Source organism: Narcine bancroftii, unplaced genomic scaffold (assembly GCF_036971445.1).
Source record: "Narcine bancroftii isolate sNarBan1 unplaced genomic scaffold, sNarBan1.hap1 Scaffold_153, whole genome shotgun sequence".
Classification (NCBI taxonomy): Eukaryota; Metazoa; Chordata; class Chondrichthyes; order Torpediniformes; family Narcinidae; genus Narcine; species Narcine bancroftii.
The window spans coordinates 3,231,666-3,247,235 of record NW_027211888.1 but is presented as its reverse complement, the minus strand read 5'-3'; positions in this window follow the sequence as shown (position 1 = coordinate 3,247,235).

Below are 15,570 nucleotides of genomic sequence, written 5' to 3'. Positions count from 1 at the left end.
TTTTTCCAACCTGTACCCCCTACTCCCTTTGGTTCCCCTCTGTCCTATAGTGTTCCTCACGGTTCCCCACTTTTTCCAATCCGTTCCACCTGCTCCCTTTCGTTCCCCTCTGTCCTGCATTTTTCCCCATGTTACCCCACTTTTTCTAATCCGTTCCCCCTGCTCCCTTTCGTTCCCCTCTGTCCTGCATTTTTCTACACGGTTCCCCACTTTTTCAAATCCGTTCCCCCTGCTCCCTTTCGTTCCCCTCTGTCCTGCATTTTTACCCACGGTTTCCCACTTTACCAATCAATTCCACCTGCTCCCTTTGGTTCCCCTCTGTTCTGCATTGTTCCCCACGGTTCCCCACTTTTTCCAATCCGTTCCCACTGCTCCCTTTGTTTCCCCTCTGTTCTGGAGTGTTCCCCACGCTTCCCCACTTTTCCAATCCATTTCTCCTGTTCCCTTTGGTTCCAATCTATTGTGCAGTGCTCCTCACGATTCCCCACTTTTTCCAATCTGTTCCGCGTGCTCCCTTTGGTTCCCCACTCTCCTGCATTTTTCCACAGGTTTCCCCACTTTTTACAATCTGTTCCCCCTGCTCCCTTTGTTTCCCCACTCTTCTGCATTTTTCCACACTGTTCTCCACTTTTTCAAATCTGTTTCCCCTGCTCCCTTTGGTTCCCCACTGTTCTGCAGTTTTCCCCAATTCTCTACTTTTTTCTAATCTGTTCCCCCTGCTCCTTTGGCTCCCCTCTGTTCTGCTGTTTTCCCCACGGTTCTCCACATTTTTTCCAATATGTTCCACCTGCTCCCTTTGGTTCTCCTCTGTTCTGCAGTTTTTCCTACGCTTTCCCACTTTTTCCAATCCGTTCCCTCTGCTCCCTTTGGTTCCTCTCTATATGCAGAGTTCTCCACGATTCTCCACTTTTTTTCCATTCTGTACCCCCTGCTCCCTATGGCTCCCCTCTGCCCTGCAGTGTTCCCCATGGTTCACCACTTTTTCCAATACGTTCCCCCTACTTCCTTTGGTTCACCTCTGTTCTGCAGTGTTCCCCACTTTACCAATCAATTCCCCCTGCTCCCTTTCGTTCCCCTCTCTTCTGCATTGTTCCCCACGGTTCTCCACTTTTTCCAGTCTGTTCCCCCTGCACCCTTTGGTTCCCCTCTGTTCTGGAGTGTTCCCCACGCTTCCCACTTTTTCCAATCCATTTCCCCTGCTCCCTTTGGTTCCACTCTATTGTGCAGTGCTCCCCACGATTGCTCACTTTTTCCAACCTGTATACCATGCTCCCTTTGGTTCCCCTCTGTCCTGCAGTGATCCCCACGGTTCTCCAATTTTTCCAATATTTTCCCCCTGCTCCCTTTTGTTCCCCTCTGTTCTGCATTTTTCAACACGGTTCTCCACTTTTTCCAATTTGTTCACCCTGCTTCCTTTGGTTCCCCTCTGTCCTGCAGTGTTCTCCACGGGCCCCTCTTTTTCGAATCCGTTAACCCTCCTCCCTTTGGTTCCCCTCTGTTCTGCAATGATCCCCACGGTTCCCCACTTTTTCGAACCCATTCCCCCGGCTCCGTTTGGTTCCCCTCTGTTCTGCATTGTTTCCCACAGTTCTCCACATTTTTTCTAATCTGTTCCCATGCTCCCTATGGTTCACCTCTGTTCTGCAGTTTCCCCATGGTTCTCCACATTTTTTCCAATCTGTTCCCCCTGCTCCCTTTGCTTCGCCTCTGTTCTGCAGTGTTTCCCACGATTCCACACTTTTTCCAACCTGTACCCCCTACTCCCTTTGGTTCCCCTCTGTCCTATAGTGTTCCTCACGGTTCCCCACTTTTTCCAATCCGTTCCGCCTGCTCCCTTTCGTTCCCCTCTGTCCTGCATTTTTCCCCATGTTACCCCACTTTTTCTAATCCGTTCCCCCTGCTCCCTTTCGTTCCCCTCTGTCCTGCATTTTTCCCCACGGTTCCCCACTTTACCAATCAATTCCCCCTGCTCCCTTTCGTTCCCCTCTCTTCTGCATTGTTCCCCACGGTTCCCCACTTTTTCCAATCTGTTCCCCCTGCTCCCATTGGTTCCCCTCTGTTCTGCAGTGTTCTACACAATTCGCCACCATTTCCAATTCGTTTCCCCTGCTCCCTTTGATTACCCACTAATCTGCAATTTTCCACAGGGTTCCCCACTTTTTACAGTCTTTTCCCCCTGCTCCATTTGATTCCTCTCTATATGCAGTATTCCCCACGATTCTCCACTTTTTTTCCATTCTGTACACTCTGCTACCTATCGCTCCCCTCTGCCCTGCAGTGTTCCCCATGGTTCCCCACTTTTTTACAATTTGTTTCCCTTACTCCCTTTGGTTCCCCTCTGTTCTGCATTGATCCTCACGGTTTCCCACATTTCCGAGCTGTTCCCCCTGCACCCTTTGGTTCCCCTCTGTTCTGCAGTTTTCCCCAAGTTTCACCACTTTTTCCAACTTTTACTCCCTGCTCCCTTTGGTTCCCTTCTTTCCTGCAGTGTTCCCCATGGTTCCCCACTTTTTCCAATCCGTTCCTCCTATTCCTTTGGTTCAGCTCTGTTCTGCAGTGTTTCCCACGGTTCCCCACTTTTTCCAATCTGTTCCCCCTGCTCCCTTTGGTTCCACTCTGTTCTGGAGTGTTCCCCACGCTTCCGCACTTTTTCCATCCGTTCCCCCTGCTCCCTTTGGTTCCACACTCTTCTACATTTTTCCACAGGGTTCCCCACTTTTTACAATCTGTTCCCCCTGCTCCCTTTGTTTCCCCACTCTTCTGCATTTTTCCACACTGTTCTCCACTTTTTACAATCTGTTCCCCCTGCTCCCTTTGTTTCCCCACTCTTCTGCATTTTTCCACACTGTTCTCCACTTTTTCAAATCTGTTCCACCTGCTCCCTTTGGTTCTCCTCTGTTCTGCAGTTTTTCCTACGCTTCCCCACTTTTTCCAATCCGTTCCCCCTGCTCCCTTTGGTTCCTCTCTATATGCAGTGTTCCCCACGATTCTCCACTTTTTTTCCATTCTGTACCCCCTGCTCCCTCTGATTCCCCTCTGCCCTGCAGTGTTCCCCATGGTTCCCCACTTTTTCCATTCCATTCCGCCTACTTCCTTTGGTTCACCTCTGTTCTGCAGTGTTCCCCACAGTTCCCCACTTTTTCCAATCTGTTGCCCCTGCTCCCTTTCGTTCCTCTCTGTTCTGGAGTGTTCCCCACGCTTCTCCACTTTTTCCAATCCATTTCCCCTGCTCCCTTTGGCTCCCCTCTGTCCTGCAGTGTTCCCCACTATTCCCCACTTTTTCCAACCTGTACCCCCTGCTCCCTTTGGTTCCTCTCTGTTCTGCTGTTTTCCCCACGGTTCTCCACATTTTTTCCAATCTGTTCCACCTGCTCCCTTTGGTTCCCCTCTGTCCTGCATTTTTCCCCACGGTTCCCCACTTTTTCAAATCCGTTCACCTTGCTCCCTTTCGTTACCCTCTGTCCTGCACTTTTCCCCACGGTTCTCCACACTTTCCAACCTGTATCCCCTGCTCCCTTTGGTTCCCCTCTGTCCTGCAGTGTTCCCCACGGTTATTCACTTGTTCCAACCCGTTCGCCCGGCTCCCTTTGGTTCCCCTCTGTTCTGCATTGTTCCCCACGGTTCCCCACATTTCTGAGCAGTTCCTCCCGCTCCCTTTTGTTCCGCTTTGTTCTGCATTGTTCCCCACGGTTCTCCACATTTTTTGTAATCTGTTCCTATGCTCCCTTTGGTTCATCTCTGTTCTGCAGTTTCCCCATGGCTCTCCACATTTTTCCCAATCTGTTCCCCCTGCTCCCTTTGGTTCCCCTCTGTTCTGCAGAGTTTCCCACGATTCCACACCTTTTGCAACCTGTACCCCCTGCTCCCTTTGGTTCCCCTCTGTCCTGCAGTGTTCCCCACTGTTCCCCACTTTTTCCAATCCGTTCTACCTGCTCCCTTTCGTTCTCCTCTGTCCTGCATTTTTCATCACGGTTCCCCACTTTTTCAGATCCGTTCCCCCTGCTCCCTTTCGTTCCCCTCTGTCCTGCATTTTTCCCCACGGTTCCCCACTTCACCAATCCATTCACCCTGCTCCCTTTGGATCCCCTCTGTTCTGCATTTTTCCACACGGTTCCACACTTCTTCCAATCCATTTCCCCTGCTCCCTTTGTTTACCCACTGTTCTACATTTTTCCACTCTGTTCCCCACTTTTTTCAATCCTTTGCCCCTGCTCCCTTTGGTTCCCCACTGTTCTGCAGTGTTCCCCATGGTTCCCCACTTTTTCCAATCCATTTCCCCTGCTCCCTTTTGTTCCCCTCTGTTCTGCAGTGTTCCCCACAGTTCCCCACTTTTTCCAATCCGTACCCCCTGCTCCCTTTTGTTCCACTCTGTTCTGCAGTTTTCCCCACAGTACCCCACTTTTTGCAATCCGCTCCCCCTGCCTCCTTTGATTCCTCTCTGTTCTGCAGTGTTTCCCAAGGTTCCCCACTTTTTCCAACTTTTACCCCCTGCTCCCTTTGGTTCCCCTCTGTCCTGCAGTGTTCCCCATGGGCCCAATTTTAACAATCCGTTCCTCCTGCTCCCTTTGGTTCCCCTCTGTCCTGCAGTTTCCCCACGGTTCTCCACATTTTTTCCAATCTGTTCCCCCTGCTCCCTCTGGTTCCCATCTGCCCTGCAGTCTTCCCCATGGTTCCCCACTTTTTCCATTCCGTTCCCCCTACTTCCTTTGGTTCACCTCTGTTCTGCAGTGTTCCCCACGATTCCCCACTTATTCCAATCTGTACAACCTGCTCCCTTTCGTTCCTCTCTGTTGTGGATTGTTCCCCACGCTTTCCCACTTTTTCCAATCCATTTCCCCTGCTCCCTTTGGCTCCCCTCTGTCCTGCAGTGTTCCCCACTATTCCCCACTTTTTCCAACCTGTACCCCCTGCTCACTTTGGTTCCCCTCTGTCCTGCAGTGTTCCCCACGATTCCCCACTTTTTCCAATCTGTTCCCCCTGCTCCCTTTGGTTCCCCACTGTTCTGCATTGTTCCACACGGTTTCCCACTTTTCCGAGCTGTTCCCCCTGCCTCCTTTGGTTCCGCAGTGTTCCCCACCGTTCTCCACATTTTTTCCAATCTGTTCGCCCTGTTACCTTTGGTTCCCCTCTGTACTGCAGTGTTCCCCACGATTCCCCACTTTTTCCAACCTGTACCCCCTGCTCCCTTTGGTTCCCCTCTGTTCTGCAGTTTCCCCACGGTTCTCCACATTTTTTCCAATCTGTTCCCCCTGCTCCCTTTGGTTCCCCTCTGTTCTAGAGTGTTCCCCACGCATCCCCACTTTTTCCAATCCATTTCCCCAGCTCCCTTTGGTTCCAATCTATTGTGCAGTGCTTCTTACGATTCCCCACTTTTTCCAATCTGTTCCCCGTGCTCCCTTTGGTTCCCCTCTGTCCTGCAGTGTTCCCCACGATTCCCCACTTCTTCCAATCCGTTCACCCTGCTCCCTTTGGTTCCCCTCTGTTCTGCAGTGTTCCCCACAGTTCTCCACCATTTCTAATCCGTTCCCCCTTCTCACTTTGGTTCCCCACTCTTCTGCATTTTTCCACATGGTTTACCACTTCTTCCAATCCGTTTCCCCTGGTCCCTTTGTTTACCCACTGTTCTGCATTTTTCCACTTCGTTCCCCACTTTTTTCAATCCGTTCCCCCTGCTCCCTTTGTTTCCCCACTGTGCTGCAGTGTTCCCTACGGTTCCCCACGTTTTCCAATCTGTTCCCCGTGCTCCCTTTCGTTCCCCTCTGTCCTGCAGTGTTCCCCATGATTCCCCTCTTTTTCCAAACCGTTTCCCCTGCTCCCTTTGTTTACCCACTGTTCTGCATTTTTCCACTCTGTTCCCCACTTTTTTCAATCCGTTCCCCCTGCTACCTTTGGTTCCCCACTGTTCTGCAGTGTTCCCCATGGTTCCCCACTTTTTCCAATCCGTTTCCCCTGCTCGCTTTTGTTCCACTCTGTTCTGCAGTGTTCCCCACAGTTCCCCACTTTTTCCAATCCGTTCCCCCTTCTCCCTTTTGTTCCACTCTGTTCTGGAGTGTTCCCCACGCTTACCCACTTTTACCAATCCATTTCACCTGCTCCCTTTGGTTCCAATCTATTGTGCAGTGCTGCTCACGATTCCCCACTTTTTCCAATCTGTTCCGCGTGCTCCCTTTGGTTCCCCTCTGTCCTGCAGTGTTCCCCACGATTCTCCACTTTTTCCAATCCGTTCCCCCTGCTCCCTTTGGTTCCCCACTCTTCTGCATTTTTCCACAGGGTTCCCCACTTTTTACAATCTGTTCCCCCTGCTCCCTTTATTTCCCCACTCTTCTGCATTTTTCCACACTGTTCTCCACTTTTTCAAATCTGTTTCCCCTGCTACCTTTGGTTCCCCACTGTTCTGCAGTTTTCCCCAATTCTCCACTTTTTTCTAATCTGTCCCCCCTGCTCCTATGTCTCCCCTCTGTTCTGCTGTTTTCCCCACGGTTATCCACATTTTTTCCAATCTGTTCCACCTGCTCCCTTTGGTTCTCATGTGTTCTGCAGTTTTCCCTACGCTTCCCCACTTTTTCCAATCCGTTCCCCCTGCTCCCTTTGGTTCCTCTCTATATGCAGTGTTCCCCACGATTCTCCACTTTTTCTCCATTCTGTACCCCCTGCTCCCTCTGCTTCCCCTCTGCCCTGCAGTGTTCCCCATGGTTCCCCACTTTTTCCATTCCGTTCCCCCTACTTCCTTTGGTTCACCTCTGTTCTGCAGTGTTCCCCACGGTTCTCCACTTTTTACAGTCTGTTGCCCCTGCACCCTTTGGTTGCCCTCTGTTCTGGAGTGTTCCCCACGCTTCCCACTTTTTCCAATCCATTTCCCCTGCTCCCTTTGGTTCCACTCTATTGTGCAGTGCTCCCGACGATTCCCCACTTTTTCAAACCTGTACACCATGCTCCCATTGGTTCCCCTCTGTCCTGCAGTGTTCCCCACGGTTATTCACTTTTTCCAACCCGTTCCCCCGGCTCCCTTTGGTTCCCCACGGTTCCCCACATTTCTGAGCAGTTCCCCCTGCTCCCTTTGGTTCCGCTCTGTTCTGCATTGTTCCCCACGGTTCTCCACATTTTTTCTAATCTGTTCCTATGCTCCCTTTGGTTCATCTCTGTTCTGCAGTTTTCCCATGGTTCTCCACATTTTTTCCAATCTGTTACCCCTGCTCCCTTTGGTTCCCCTCTGTTCTGCAGTGTTTCCCACTATTCCACACCTTTTCCAACCTGTACCGCCTGCTCCCTTTGGTTCCACTCTGTCCTGCAGTGTTCCCCACGGTTCCCCTCTTTTTACAATCCGTTCCAGCTGCTCCCTTTCGTTCCCCTCTGTCCTGCATTTTTCATCACGGTTCCCCACTTTTTCAGATCCGTTCACCCTGCTCCCTTTCGTTCCCCTCTGTCCTGCATTTTTCCCCACAGTTCACCACTTCACCAATCCATTCCCCCTGCTCCCTTTGGTTCCCCTCTGTTCTGCATTTTTCCACACGGTTCCCCACTTCTTACAATCCGTTTCCCCTGCTCCCTTTGTTTACCCACTGTTCTGCATTTTTCCACTCTGTTCCCCACTTTTTTCAATCCGTTCCCCCTGCTCCCTTTGGTTCCCCACTGTTCTGCAGTGTTCCCCATGGTTCCCCACTTTTTCCAATCCGTTTACCCTGCTCCCTTTTGTTCCCCTGTGTTCTGCAGTGTTCCCCACAGTTCCCCACTTTTTCCAATCCGTTCCCCCTGCTCCCTTTTGTTCCACTCTATTCTGCATTGTTCCCCACGGTCTCCCACATTTCCTAGCTGTTCCCCCTGCACCCTTTGGTTCCCCTCTGTACTGCAGTGTTCCCCAAGGTTCCCCACTTTTTCCAACTTTTACCCCCTGCTCCCTTTGGTTCCCCTCTTTCCTGCAGTGTTCCCCATGGTTCCCCACTTTTTACAATCCATTTCCCCTGCTCCCTTTGGTTCCAATCTATTGTGCAGTGCTGCTCACGATTCCCCACTTTTTCCAATCTGTTCCGCGTGCTCCCTTTCGTTCCCCTCTGTCCTGCAGTGTTCCCCACGATTCCCCACTTTTTCCAATCCGTTACCCCTGCTCCCTTTGGTTCCCCACTCTTCTGCATTCTTCCACAGGGTACCCGACTTTTTACAATCTGTTTCCCCTGCTCCCTTTCTTTCCCCACTCTTCTGCATTTTTCCACACTGTTCTCCACTTTTTCAAATCTGTTTCCCCTGCTTCTTTTGGTTCCCCACTGTTCTGCAGTTTTCCCCAATTCTCCACTTTTTTCTAATCTGTCCCCCCTGCTCCTATGGCTCCCCTCTATTCTGCTGTTTTCCCCACGGTTATCCAATTTTTTTCCAATCTGTTCCACCTGCTCCCTTTGGTTTTCCTGTGTTCTGCAGTTTTCCCTACGCTTCCCCACTTTTTCCAATCCGTTCCCCCTGCTCCCTTTGGTTCCTCTCTATATGCAGTGTTCCCCACGATTCTCCACTTTTTTTTCCATTCTGTAACCCCTGCTCCCTCTGGTTCCCCTCTGCCCTGCAGTGTTCCCCATGGTTCCCCACTTTTTCCATTCCTTTCCCCCTACTTCCTTTGGTTCACCTCTGTTCTGCAGTGTTCCCCACGGTTCTCCACTTTTTCTAGTCTGTTCCCCCTGCACCCTTTGGTTGCCCTCTGTTCTGGAGTGTTCCCCACGCTTCCCACTTTTTCCAATCCATTTCCCCTGCTCCCTTTGGTTCCACTCTATTGTGCAGTGCTCCCCACGATTCCCCACTCTTTCCAACCTGTACACCATGCTCCCTTTGGTTCCCCTCTGTCCTGCAGTGTTCCCCACGGTTATTCACTTGTTCCAACCCGTTCCCCCGGCTCCCTTTGGTTCCCCTCTGTTCTGCATTGTTCCCCACGGTTCCCCACATTTCTGAGCAGTTCCCCCTGCTCCCTTTGGTTCCGCTCTGTTCTGTATTGTTCCCCACGGTTCTCCACATTTTTTCTAATCTGTTCCTATGCTCCCTTTGGTTCATCTCTGTTCTGCAGTTTCCCCATGGTTCTCCACATTTTTTCCAATCTGTTCCCCCTGCTCCCTTTGGTTCCCCTCTGTTCTGCAGTGTTCTCCATTGTTCCCCACTTTTTCCAATCTGTTCTGCCTGCTCCTTTGGTTTCCCTCTGTTCTGCAGTGTTCCCAACATTTCCCCACTTTTACCAATCTGTTCCCTCTTCTCCATTTGGTTCCCCTCTGTCCTGCAGTGTTCCCCATGTTTCCCCACTTTTTCCATTCTGTTCCCCCTGCTCCCTTTCGTTCCCCTCTGTCCTGCATTTTTCATCACGGTTCCCCACTTTTTCAGGTCCATTGCCCCTGCTCCCTTTCGTTCCCCTCTGTCCTGCATTTTTCCCCACGGTTCCCCACTTCACCAATCCATTCCCTCTGCTCCCTTTGGTTCCCCTCTGTTCTGCATTTTTCCACACAGTTCCCCACTTCTTACAATCCGTTTCCCCTGCTCCCTTTGTTTACCCACTGTTCTGCATTTTTCCACTCTGTTCGCCACTTTTTTCAATCCATTCCCCCTGCTACCTTTGGTTCCCCACTGTTCTGCAGTGTTCCCCACAGTTCCCCACTTTTTCCAATCCGTTCCCCCTGCTCCCTTTTGTTCCACTCTGTTCTGCATTGTTCCCCACGGTTTCCCACATTTCCGAGCTGTTGCCCCTGCATCCTTTGGTTCCCTTCTGTTCTGCAGTGTTCCCCAAGGTTCCCCACTTTTTCCAACTTTTACCCCCTGCATCCTTTGTTTCCCCTCTTTCCTGCAGTGTTCCCCATGGTTCCCCACTTTTTTCCAATCCATTCCTCCTATCCTTTGGTTCAGCTCTGTTCTGCAGTGTTTCCCACGGTTCCCCACTTTTTCCAATCTGTTCCCCCTGCTCCCTTTGGTTCCACTCTGTTCCGGAGTGTTCCCCACGCTTCCCCACTTTTTTCAATCCATTTCCCCTGCTCCCTTTGGTTCCCCTCTGTCCTGCAGTGTTCCCCACGATTCCCCACTTTTTCCAATCCGTTCCCCCTGCTCCCTTTGGTTCCCCACTCTTCTGCATTTTTCCACAGGGTTCCCCACTTTTTACAATCTGTTCCCCCTGCTCCCTTTATTTCCCCACTCTTCTGCATTTTTCCACACTGTTCTCCACTTTTTCAAATCTGTTTTCCCTGCTCCCTTTGGTTCCCCACTGTTCTGCAGTTTTCCCCAATTCTCCACTTTTTTCTAATCTGTCCCCCCTGCTCCTTTGGCTCCCCTCTGTTCTGCTGTTTTCCCCACGGTTCCCCACATTTTTTCCAATCTGTTCCACCTGCTCCCTTTGGTTCTCCTGTGTTCTGCAGTTTTCCCTACGCTTCCCCACTTTTTCCAATCCGTTCCCCCTGTTCCCTTTGGTTCCTCTCTATATGCAGTGTTCCCCACGATTCTTCACTTTTTTTCCATTCTGTACCCCCTGCTCCCTCTGGTTCCCCTCTGCCCTGCAGTGTTCCCCATGGTTCCCCACTTTTTCCATTCCGTTCCCCCTACTTCCTTTGGTTCACCTCTGTTCTGCAGTGTTCCCCACGGTTCTCCACTTTTTCCGAGCTGTTCCCCCTGCACCCTTTGGTTCTCCTCTGTTCTGCAGTGTTCCCCAAGTTTCCCCACTTTTTCCAACTTTTACCCCTTGCTCCCTTTGGTTCCCCTCTTTCCTGCAGTGTTCCCCATGGTTCCCCACTTTTTCCAATCCGTTCCCACTGCTCCCATTGGTTCCCCTCTGTTCTGCAGTGTTCCCCACAGTTCTCCACCATTCCCAATTTATTTCCCCTGCACCCTTTGGTTCTCCTCTGTTCTGCAGTGTTCCCCAAGGTTCCCCACTTTTTCCAACTTTTACCCCTTGCTCCCTTTGGTTCCCCTCTTTCCTGCAGTGTTCCCCATGGTTCCCCACTTTTTCCAATCCGTTCCTCCTATTCCTTTGGTTCAGCTCTGTTCTGCAGTGTTTCCCACGGTTCCCCACTTTTTCCAATCTGTTCCCCCTGCTCCCTTTGTTTCCCCTCTGTTCTGGAGTGTTCCCCACGCTTCCCCACTTTTTCCAATCTGTTCCGCGTGCTCCCTTTGGTTCCCCACTCTCCTGCATTTTTCCACAGGTTTCCCCACTTTTTACAATCTGTTCCCCCTGCTCCCTTTGTTTCCCCACTCTTCTGCATTTTTCCACACTGTTCTCCACTTTTTCAAATCTGTTTCCCCTGCTCCCTTTGGTTCCCCACTGTTCTGCAGTTTTCCCCAATTCTCCACTTTTTTCTAATCTGTTCCCCCTGCTCCTTTGGCTCCCCTCTGTTCTGCTGTTTTCCCCACGGTTCTCCACATTTTTTCCAATATGTTCCACCTGCTCCCTTTGGTTCTCCTCTGTTCTGCAGTTTTTCCTACGCTTTCCCACTTTTTCCAATCCGTTCCCTCTGCTCTCTTTTGTTCCTCTCTATATGCAGTGTTCCCCACGATTCTCCACTTTTTTTCCATTCTGTACCCCCTGTTCCCTATGGCTCCCCTCTGCCCTGCAGTGTTCCCCATGGTTCACCACTTTTTCCAATCCGTTCCCCCTACTTCCTTTGGTTCACCTCTGTTCTGCAGTGTTCCCCACGGTTCTCTTCTTTTTCCAGTCTGTTCCCCCTGCACCCTTTGGTTCCCCTCTGTTCTGGAGTGTTCCCCACGCTTCCCACTTTTTCCAATCCATTTCCCCTGCTCCCTTTGGTTCCACTCTATTGTGCAGTGCTCCCCACGATTGCTCACTTTTTCCAACCTGTATACCATGCTCCCTTTGGTTCCCCTCTGTCCTGCAGTGATCCCCACGGTTCTCCAATTTTTCCAATATTTTCCCCCTGCTCCCTTTTGTTCCCCTCTGTTCTGCATTTTTCCCCACGGTTTCCCACTTTACCAATCAATTCCCCCTGCTCCCTTTGGTTTCCCTCTGTTCTGCATTGTTCCCCACGGTTCCCCACTTTTTCCAATCCGTTCCCACTGCTCCCATTGGTTCCCCTCTGTTCTGCAGTGTTCCCCACAGTTCTCCACTATTTCCAATTTATTTCCCTTACTCCCTTTGGTTCCCCTCTGTTCTGCATTGATCCTCACGGTTTCCCACATTTCCGAGCTGTTCCCCCTGCACCCTTTGGTTCCCCTCTGTTCTGCAGTTTTCCCCAAGTTTCACCACTTTTTCCAACTTTTACTCCCTGCTCCCTTTGGTTCCCTTCTTTCCTGCAGTGTTCCCCATGGTTCCCCACTTTTTCCAATCCGTTCCTCCTATTCCTTTGGTTCAGCTCTGTTCTGCAGTGTTTCCCACGGTTCCCCACTTTTTCCAATCTGTTCCCCCTGCTCCCTTTGGTTCCACTCTGTTCTGGAGTGTTCCCCACGCTTCCCCACTTTTTCCAATCCATTACCCCTGCTCCCTTTGGTTCCAATCTATTGTGCAGTGCTCCTCACGATTCCCCACTTTTTCCAATCTGTTCCGCGTGCTCCCTTTGGTTCCCCTCTGTCCTGCAGTGTTTCCCACGATTCCGCACTTTTTCCATCCGTTCCCCCTGCCTCCTTTGATTCCTCTCTGTTCTGCAGTGTTTCCCAAGGTTCCCCACTTTTTCCAACTTTTACCCCCTGCTCCCTTTGGTTCCCCTCTGTCCTGCAGTGTTCCCCATGGGCCCAATTTTAACAATCCGTTCCTCCTGCTCCCTTTGGTTCCCCTCTGTCCTGCAGTTTCCCCACGGTTCTCCACATTTTTTCCAATCTGTTCCCCCTGCTCCCTCTGGTTCCCATCTGCCCTGCAGTCTTCCCCATGGTTCCCCACTTTTTCCATTCCGTTCCCCCTACTTCCTTTGGTTCCCCTCTGTCCTGCAGTGTTCCCCACGATTCCCCACTTTTTCCAATCCGTTACCCCTGCTCCCTTTGGTTCCCCACTCTTCTGCATTCTTCCACAGGGTACCCGACTTTTTACAATCTGTTTCCCCTGCTCCCTTTCTTTCCCCACTCTTCTGCATTTTTCCACACTGTTCTCCACTTTTTCAAATCTGTTTCCCCTGCTTCTTTTGGTTCCCCACTGTTCTGCAGTTTTCCCCAATTCTCCACTTTTTTCTAATCTGTCCCCCCTGCTCCTATGGCTCCCCTCTATTCTGCTGTTTTCCCCACGGTTATCCAATTTTTTTCCAATCTGTTCCACCTGCTCCCTTTGGTTTTCCTGTGTTCTGCAGTTTTCCCTACGCTTCCCCACTTTTTCCAATCCGTTCCCCCTGCTCCCTTTGGTTCCTCTCTATATGCAGTGTTCCCCACGATTCTCCACTTTTTTTTCCATTCTGTAACCCCTGCTCCCTCTGGTTCCCCTCTGCCCTGCAGTGTTCCCCATGGTTCCCCACTTTTTCCATTCCTTTCCCCCTACTTCCTTTGGTTCACCTCTGTTCTGCAGTGTTCCCCACGGTTCTCCACTTTTTCTAGTCTGTTCCCCCTGCACCCTTTGGTTGCCCTCTGTTCTTGAGTGTTCCCCATGCTTCCCACTTTTTCCAATCCATTTCCCCTGCTCCCTTTGGTTCCACTCTATTGTGCAGTGCTCCCCACGATTCCCCACTCTTTCCAACCTGTACACCATGCTCCCTTTGGTTCCCCTCTGTCCTGCAGTGTTCCCCACGGTTATTCACTTGTTCCAACCCGTTCCCCCGGCTCCCTTTGGTTCCCCTCTGTTCTGCATTGTTCCCCACGGTTCCCCACATTTCTGAGCAGTTCCCCCTGCTCCCTTTGGTTCCGCTCTGTTCTGTATTGTTCCCCACGGTTCTCCAAATTTTTTCTAATCTGTTCCTATGCTCCCTTTGGTTCATCTCTGTTCTGCAGTTTCCCCATGGTTCTCCACATTTTTTCCAATCTGTTCCCCCTGCTCCCTTTGGTTCCCCTCTGTTCTGCAGTGTTCTCCATTGTTCCCCACTTTTTCCAATCTGTTCTGCCTGCTCCTTTGGTTTCCCTCTGTTCTGCAGTGTTCCCAACATTTCCCCACTTTTACCAATCTGTTCCCTCTTCTCCATTTGGTTCCCCTCTGTCCTGCAGTGTTCCCCATGTTTCCCCACTTTTTCCAATCTGTTCCCCCTGCTCCCTTTCGTTCCCCTCTGTCCTGCATTTTTCATCACGGTTCCCCACTTTTTCAGGTCCATTGCCCCTGCTCCCTTTCGTTCCCCTCTGTCCTGCATTTTTCCCCACGGTTCCCCACTTCACCAATCCATTCCCTCTGCTCCCTTTGGTTCCCCTCTGTTCTGCATTTTTCCACACAGTTCCCCACTTCTTACAATCCGTTTCCCCTGCTCCCTTTGTTTACCCACTGTTCTGCATTTTTCCACTCTGTTCGCCACTTTTTTCAATCCATTCCCCCTGCTACCTTTGGTTCCCCACTGTTCTGCAGTGTTCCCCACAGTTCCCCACTTTTTCCAATCCGTTCCCCCTGCTCCCTTTTGTTCCACTCTGTTCTGCATTGTTCCCCACGGTTTCCCACATTTCCGAGCTGTTGCCCCTGCATCCTTTGGTTCCCTTCTGTTCTGCAGTGTTCCCCAAGGTTCCCCACTTTTTCCAACTTTTACCCCCTGCATCCTTTGTTTCCCCTCTTTCCTGCAGTGTTCCCCATGGTTCCCCACTTTTTTCCAATCCATTCCTCCTATCCTTTGGTTCAGCTCTGTTCTGCAGTGTTTCCCACGGTTCCCCACTTTTTCCAATCTGTTCCCCCTGCTCCCTTTGGTTCCACTCTGTTCCGGAGTGTTCCCCACGCTTCCCCACTTTTTTCAATCCATTTCCCCTGCTCCCTTTGGTTCCCCTCTGTCCTGCAGTGTTCCCCACGATTCCCCACTTTTTCCAATCCGTTCCCCCTGCTCCCTTTGGTTCCCCACTCTTCTGCATTTTTCCACAGGGTTCCCCACTTTTTACAATCTGTTCCCCCTGCTCCCTTTATTTCCCCACTCTTCTGCATTTTTCCACACTGTTCTCCACTTTTTCAAATCTGTTTTCCCTGCTCCCTTTGGTTCCCCACTGTTCTGCAGTTTTCCCCAATTCTCCACTTTTTTCTAATCTGTCCCCCCTGCTCCTTTGGCTCCCCTCTGTTCTGCTGTTTTCCCCACGGTTCCCCACATTTTTTCCAATCTGTTCCACCTGCTCCCTTTGGTTCTCCTGTGTTCTGCAGTTTTCCCTACGCTTCCCCACTTTTTCCAATCCGTTCCCCCTGTTCCCTTTGGTTCCTCTCTATATGCAGTGTTCCCCACGATTCTTCACTTTTTTTCCATTCTGTACCCCCTGCTCCCTCTGGTTCCCCTCTGCCCTGCAGTGTTCCCCATGGTTCCCCACTTTTTCCATTCCGTTCCCCCTACTTCCTTTGGTTCACCTCTGTTCTGCAGTGTTCCCCACGGTTCTCCACTTTTTCCGAGCTGTTCCCCCTGCACCCTTTGGTTCTCCTCTGTTCTGCAGTGTTCCCCAAGTTTCCCCACTTTTTCCAACTTTTACCCCTTGCTCCCTTTGGTTCCCCTCTTTCCTGCAGTGTTCCCCATGGTTCCCCACTTTTTCCAA